Genomic DNA, 7,465 nt, shown 5'->3' with positions numbered 1-7,465 from the left:
TAATTCAATTCAATTCAATTTTATTTATTCAGCACCAAATCACAACAACAGTCAAGGCGCTGTGTTTTGTAAGGTAGATCCTACAATAATACATACAGAGAAAAACCCAACAATCATATGACCCCCTATGAGCAAGCACTTTGGCAACAGTGGGAAGAAAAAACTCAATTTTAACAGGAAAAAACCTCCAGCAGAACCAGGCTCAGGGAGGGGCGGCCAAATAGATACAATTTGATGTATTCATTTTATTTATTCACTGATTTCAAATATCAAACTGAAGTTTGCATCTACGTAAGTAATTCCAGGATAACTCAACATTTATTGTGCACCTCTGTGGTCTCTGTTCGTCAGAATCTGTTAGCGCTAACACAAAAATTTTATGTACTCCAAAAACTGTAAATAAAAGAGGCCACCACAGTGACAAGTTGGCCAGTCTTTATTTATTTTTAATTTTTTTAATTAATTAATTTATTATTATTATTTTTTGCCAGAAGTCAGCAGACCTAGTTATCAGCTAACAAGTGCTAGTTATCAGCTAACGCTAGCAAGCTTAGTTAGCATTTGTTATGCCTAATTTGTGCTAATATATCAATGAAACGCTCAGATTTTACTCACAAAAATGGAAGCAAGAACATGCTGGACTGTGCTACAGAGAAAGTGACACTGTTATCAGATAAGTCCATTAAAATTCTCCAAAAGGGGGCAACAGCACAAACACTGTGCTGAGGTCCAGTTGTGAGATTTGAATTAGTGGAGGTAAGGTCTATCAGATCACTGTCACTGGCAGTCCTGAAGAAAATCATGAACTTGTTTAGTTTATTATAAATATTACATTAATTGCAGTACAATAATTGACCCTCTAATACAGCGGTCTCCAGCCTTTTTTGGGCCACGGACCAGTTTAATGTCAGACAATATTTTCATGGACCGGCCTTTAAGGTGTCGTGGATAAATACAACAAAATAAAATGGTACGACCAAGACAAAAACTGTGGTATTTTGTGAATATAATAGTAAATGCAAATTCACTTTGTAATTGTGTAACTTTATTAGCAGCATCCTCCTGAAATGCACCAACAACACTGAGTAACATCCTCCTCTCTGCCCCTTAATGCTCTCTGGTCGCTGTGGTAACGTGTAAATATTTCTTTCAAAATAAGACACACAACTACAACACGGGAAAAGACCCAGGGAAATTGAGTTAATGATAAAAACCATGAAAACCATAGATTTAATACCCGAGTATCAACTCTCGCGGCCCGGTACCAAACGACTCACGGACTGGTACCAGTCTGTGGCCTGGGGGTTGGGGACTGCTGCTCTGATAGACTTAAAACTATATAGGACTACTCTGTTTCATTCATTTGTGTTTTGTGGAGGAAAGCAGCAAGAAGCGCAACAAAAAACAAATGAATAAATGAATATTTACCCTTTTTTTAACAAATAGCTCACTGTCTTCATCCATCTCTTCAGATAAGTTCTTCAACATTGATCATAAGGAGCTTAAAACTTTCTTCCAAACGACATGATGGCATGATTCTCAAGTATCAACAACCCAACTCGTCTTTATGTGGCCCATTGACAAATGTTCGTTAATTTTTAGTGTTTACACAAGACAGCAGGTATCATTCATGGCTTTTTTTCCATTTTGCTTACACTCTTGTTTCCTGTAATTATTTTCGGGATCCAAATTTCCAGCGAACCCAAGCAGATCATAAAAGACATGAGCTGAGATCGGTCGTGATCAGGCCAAGTCACGGCTAAAATCTATGAGTTTGTATTGCTCTGTTTTATCTGAAAATTGCCTTAGCACAAGTTAACCTACAGGATTTTCCCAAGGTATGTTAATTGTTCTGGTGCCATGGCAGAAATAAAATCATTACTAGCGAATATGTCGAAAGTGTGTCCCAACATCTTCACTGCTTATCTGTCAAACGGTCAGGAAGTGCAGATGATGGTAAGCTTAAAATGACAGAAAATGCTGAAAAATGTTAACTGTCAGAAAAAGTAGCCTTGACCTGTTTCCAAGAGACAGACTGGAGAGCAAGTATGTGACTTCGCCCATATACCTGATAAAGTTTGGATAGAATGGGGGGGGAAAAAAAGTTTAATAAATGTTTCAGCTGTAAGATAAATCTGAAGCCACTGAACCCTGAGTTACTCCTCATGTGCTCTGTATGAATGCATACATGAATGAGTGAGTGTGGTTTTTCATGTTAAATTGCTTAAAGTGAGGTCAATAAGACTTGAAAAGTGTTGAAAAAATCCAATACCAGCCCACTGTGCATTAATATGTATTTGCAGAGAGACTCAAGCTTCTATTTGGCTGCTGTCTATATGTGATCACCACACACCACGGGGCTTGGAGAGAGAAAGTAAGAGAGAGGGAGAAGGGATAGTGTTGGTGACAGCCCGTCAGTTTGCATTGACAACAATGTGACGATGAGGTCTACTCCGTTTTGACAGGTTGCCCTATTCGCGCACACTTGCACACACGCCGATATAACAAGAGTGTGTGTATGTTGCAGAAAGGGAATAATAAATTGGACCACATGATTTTAAAGTAATTGCTAGTTGTCAAGGTGACAGAGAGGTGAGGCAAAGAACTGATACTATGGCACTGAACTGATTAGTAGTAAACAAAAAACTAATCAGAACAAGAATACGCACACTGAAATAAGAGGGTCCTACAACTTCAGGCTTTTTTGTGTGTTCCCTTCCATATCTAATGCATTTCTGTAATTCACTGTAATTCAAACTTTTTTCTAAATTTTTTTGTCAAATTTAGTTACAGCTCCTAGAAGATTTTTTAAATGCCCTTCAATACGCTTTGCATTCAGTTATTATTTCATAATGTTATGTTAGACTCAGTAAACCCTTCACCAGTGACATTTTATTAGGGCTAGGATTAAGGAATGGAATTTACACTTATACACAGTGTTGGGAAGGTCACTTTTAAAATGTATTCCACTACAGATTACAGAATACATGCCTCAAAATGTATTTTGTAACATATTCCATGAGAGTAACGTATTCTGAATACTTTGGATTACTTTCTATATTGTCAAACCTTTTACAACTACATGAATGTACTATTGATGTGTGATTTATTGCTATTACTGAAGGTTACTCGCCATACCAATACAAACTAGATTTTTAAATCTTAATATAAAATGAGTAACAGTAGGTGGACATTAGGTAAGGCTGCACTTTTTGAAGCAATCTCATATAGAAAACTATTCCGGGCGTATATAAAACAGGTCCGCGGCTCCGAACCGTAGTAAAGGGACCTCTGGCCAATACGTCAGGTTCCGTGTCGGGCTCGTAGCTGAAAAAACTAGCTTTACTTTGTTGTCTGGGTCAACTTTGCTAGCGAGAGACAGAGAGAGGCGTTGAAAGGCTGCTCCAACCGAACTTATTGTTTCGGAGAAAAACACGAACACAGTGTACAGTCGAGTCTTAGCAGCTTACTTACAACTGGGCTATACTGCCCATGAGGCTACATTCTTTAGGGCTATACCTGTAGCACTCTGCCTATTGCCTTCATATTAAATAATTTTTTGAACAATAATTTTTAAAAATATTTCTTCACGTCATTATGCGGGCCGCAAGTAGAGATGACATGGGCCGCGAGATTGAGACAGGTATTAGAGCATCTTAATGCGTGTTTTGTTTGGGTTTCCACTGGCTTGGAATTACCAAATATAGAGAGGGCATAGCTTAACATATAAACAGGAAAAGACCGCTGTGTAATCCCTTCATTTCAACAAAGTAAATGTATCCGGAATACCAACTTTTTAAACGGTAACTGTAACGGAATACAGTTACTCATATTTTGTATTTTAAATACGTAACGCCAGTACATGTATTCCTTTACTCCCCAACACTGCTTATACAGCATACCTAAACTGATGTATTTATAACAGATTTATAAAAGAAGAACTATATGGCCAAAAAGCCAAAAGAAGAGTTTATTTGAAAACTCAACCCAACTCCAACCTTTGGGGTTAGCCAACAACCTGGTAGATGTTAACAAGTGAAACCCTAAAGTAGTTGTTTTTTTATGCTTCCTTATTTGTCTTACCAAACGTTAAAACCACATTCATTAGCCTCGTCTTCCTTCAAGACAATGAAGATCAGACTCAGTCCAGTGTTTCCCATGGATGATTAAATGAACTTGATGGTGGAAATTGGAAGACCATTCCAATGTTTTGTTGTCCTGCTAAGACTGTGGCCACTGGGAAAATGCAGTTGCCTGTGGGGCTGCACTTGGTCTGTGTCAATCTCTCTCTACTGATAAAGATCATGTTGTTAACTGGTAATACTGGTAATACTGGTAACGGTTGCTTGGGCACAACACTATGCCACTATACCCTGCTAGCACTATAGCATAATAGCATTTTTCAATAGCATTTTTAATGACCTGCTGAATCTAACTATGCACATTTTCTGACCTACAAGATAGATTTTTGTCTTCTCTTTCTCCTGAACTACCAACTCCTCACCAAGCGTGGTTCTGCTTGAGGTTTCTTCCTTTACACTATCGCCAAGTGTTATTAGTAGGGGATCATCAGATTTGTGGAGTTTTCTCTCTAGAACTGAAGGTGTTAAAAAAGTAAAGAGCCTTGAGGCAGTTATTGTTGTGAATTTGCACTACATAAGTAAAACTCAATTACCATATTAAGCACAACCAGAATTCATACATAAGGTGGACCGGATTATAAGGCACACTGTCGAGAAAATTAGAGAAAATTCCGAGCAAATTAAAGGATTTTTAGTGCGCTTAATGATTCTTTTCTTTAAAAAATACACCATCAAAACTGGCAGTCAAAGAAATAAATTGCATACGTCAAATCAAAGAGACACAGAAAGGAACAGAAAAGGTGAAACAAATAATAAAAAGACTTCAGCTTTTCTTTTAAACTTCATACTTCATATCCAAAGTATATCCAAGGTTTATTAAAAGCAACAAAAACACATTCAATGGGAAGCTTGTCACAGTACTGGGTCCCAGTATTTTGTGTGTTTTAGTTTATTCTTTGATTATTGTTATTTTCTCAGTGTTTCCTGGTTTATTTTGAAAGAGCCTTGTGTGTCTTTGTCATTGTGTTTAGTTTCACTTCCCCTGTGGCGTCATTATGTGGATTCTAGTCAGCTGTTTCCCCATGTGTTTCCACTTCCCCTGTAACCTCCTGTGTGTATTTAAGTTCTCTGTCTTCCTATGTTCATTGTCAGGTCATCTGTTTACCTTCCACGTCTCGTCTTAGTCTTCATAGTTGATTCATAGTTATCACCGTTAGCTGTTAGTTTTAGTTTTTTCCAGTTTAGGTGTTAGTTTAGTTCTCGTCACTGTTCATGTTGTTTGCACTTGTCGTCATCAGCCCTAATAAAGGCTCGCCTTTGTTTAAAGACTAGTTCTTCTCTCAGTGTTTGCATTTGAGTCTGTTTACAAAACACACTGGCGTACCCTGTCGTGACAAACCTGAATGGGTGATGTGTGAACAGAAGAGAACCACCAGTAAAATGATGGACTGAATGTTCAGGTTAATGTTCTGGAGATAGCAAACAGTTCAAACAGCATTGCAGTGAAACACACAACAGGCTGCTTTTGTGAAGAAGAACAGTTTAAGATCTCCATATTATGATCCTCCACTGACTCATGAGATGGAAGCCAGAATGTCATACCAAAACAATGTTGTAATACTGTGGGAAAAAATGTCAGCCATCTGTAAAATTGTACAAATTTTACATCTAGACAAGATTTCCAGCTCCATGTTTTTCCATTATTAATTACTGGATTATATTTTCATATTTTCAAACTGTCTTTCCTATTGGCTTCCTCTTGAAAGCCAATAGGAAAGACCTAACAGAAAGTTTGAACAGGAGGTAGGTGGGATTTGCTTCTGCTTATAGCCAGAGTCGTGTGCTGTATTACCATATTAGGTATATCCCTTCTTGCTGACATCATGCAAAGGCAAAATTAGAAAAAAAAATCTGAAATGTAGCATTCATAGCAGTCTAAAATCTGAGCTGTGACTCACAGGGATTACTTGTGCACTAACCTCTGACTTTCCCTCTGTCTAATTTAAGCAGCCACCAGTGTACACATCTGCAGGAAAAGAAGAAGCAGAAGCAAATTCCTTTTAACATTTTTGAATTTCTCATTTATGTTGTAAAGTGACATTTTTATGACAGAAAGTCTGTGCCAGCACCTCTACCAGGGTGCAGGTAGAGGTGCTACCCCCTTCTACCCCAAAGCCATAAAAAGATGTCATCACATATAAAAGACCTCATATTCAAAAGGCCAAAATAAAAGAGTAACAGATTCACCAAGAGACGTACACTTTTTTCAGTTTAGTTCAAATCAAACGGCTGGATACAGACAGGCTAGTAAAGTAATCCATTTCAACATTTATGGAGCAATTTGTGCATAGTATATTGCAGGGCTATCTATTATGACACTGTATACACCCACCCAGCCACCCACAGACAGACACAACGCCTGAATGGTCTAATGCAATGACACAGAGGGATTGATTCAAGCTCCTAAACAGGCCACATCATATTAAATACTCTTCTCTTCTCTTTTCTTCTCTTCTCTTCTCTTCTCTTCTCTTCTCTTCTCTTCTCTTGTACATTATTCATGGCAGTACAAAAGCAGAAAATGTGTTTTAACAAAGGTGCATTTTGTAAAATGACAATTTCTCCTTGTTCCGCCAAGATTTTAATGAGCATCAGTTTGTTTGTGTTTGCTTATTTGTTCATTAGCACATGAGCATTTATCATGTTATAATGCATGGATGCAGAAAAACAAGACACAAAGTCTTAGACACACAGACAGACACAGACAGGCAGACAGAATGAAAAAAAGTAAAACAGAGAGAGAGGGAGAGAGTCCAAACAGGGAGAAATGGAGCGCAGCACATCAATCATTAGGAAGATTATTATGGCAGTTGTCATGGCAACGCACACCCTTCCCTCTCTCCCTCCTCTCCCTCTATTTCTTTCTCTTTCGCTCTCAAATCAATTCAAATGCACTTAAATGCCACAGCGGGTGTAGCCATGTCGCTGTACCTGTAGAAAACAAGACAGTAAGAGAAGAACATGAATGAGGCAGCATGACAAAAAGGACGACACTTTAAAGTCACTTTATATTGTTTAATTAAGGAGCTGTACATTTCTCATTTACCTAAAGCTTTACATGAGGACCATAAACAGCTGGAAGCCACTACTGGCAGCCATATTGTGCAGATATGACTTTATCTACCTTTTATCTCCCCATCCCCCACCCCCCTAATCAACACACACACACAAAATAACCTGCTGTGGGTGGGGCGGGGGGTGGGATGGTTACTACAAACTGCAGTTAGAGGGAGCTGCTCTTCCATAAGCATAAGATGGTGGTGGCGCTGTGTGGAGATCGGTTGATCATTTTTTCAGTATTTCACGACTGCCTGCTGGTTTTC

This window comes from Pelmatolapia mariae, linkage group LG18 (assembly GCF_036321145.2).
Source record: "Pelmatolapia mariae isolate MD_Pm_ZW linkage group LG18, Pm_UMD_F_2, whole genome shotgun sequence".
In the NCBI taxonomy this organism is placed as follows: domain Eukaryota; kingdom Metazoa; phylum Chordata; class Actinopteri; order Cichliformes; family Cichlidae; genus Pelmatolapia; species Pelmatolapia mariae.
The sequence above is the reverse complement of the archived record's forward strand: the minus strand, read 5'-3'. Positions refer to the sequence as shown.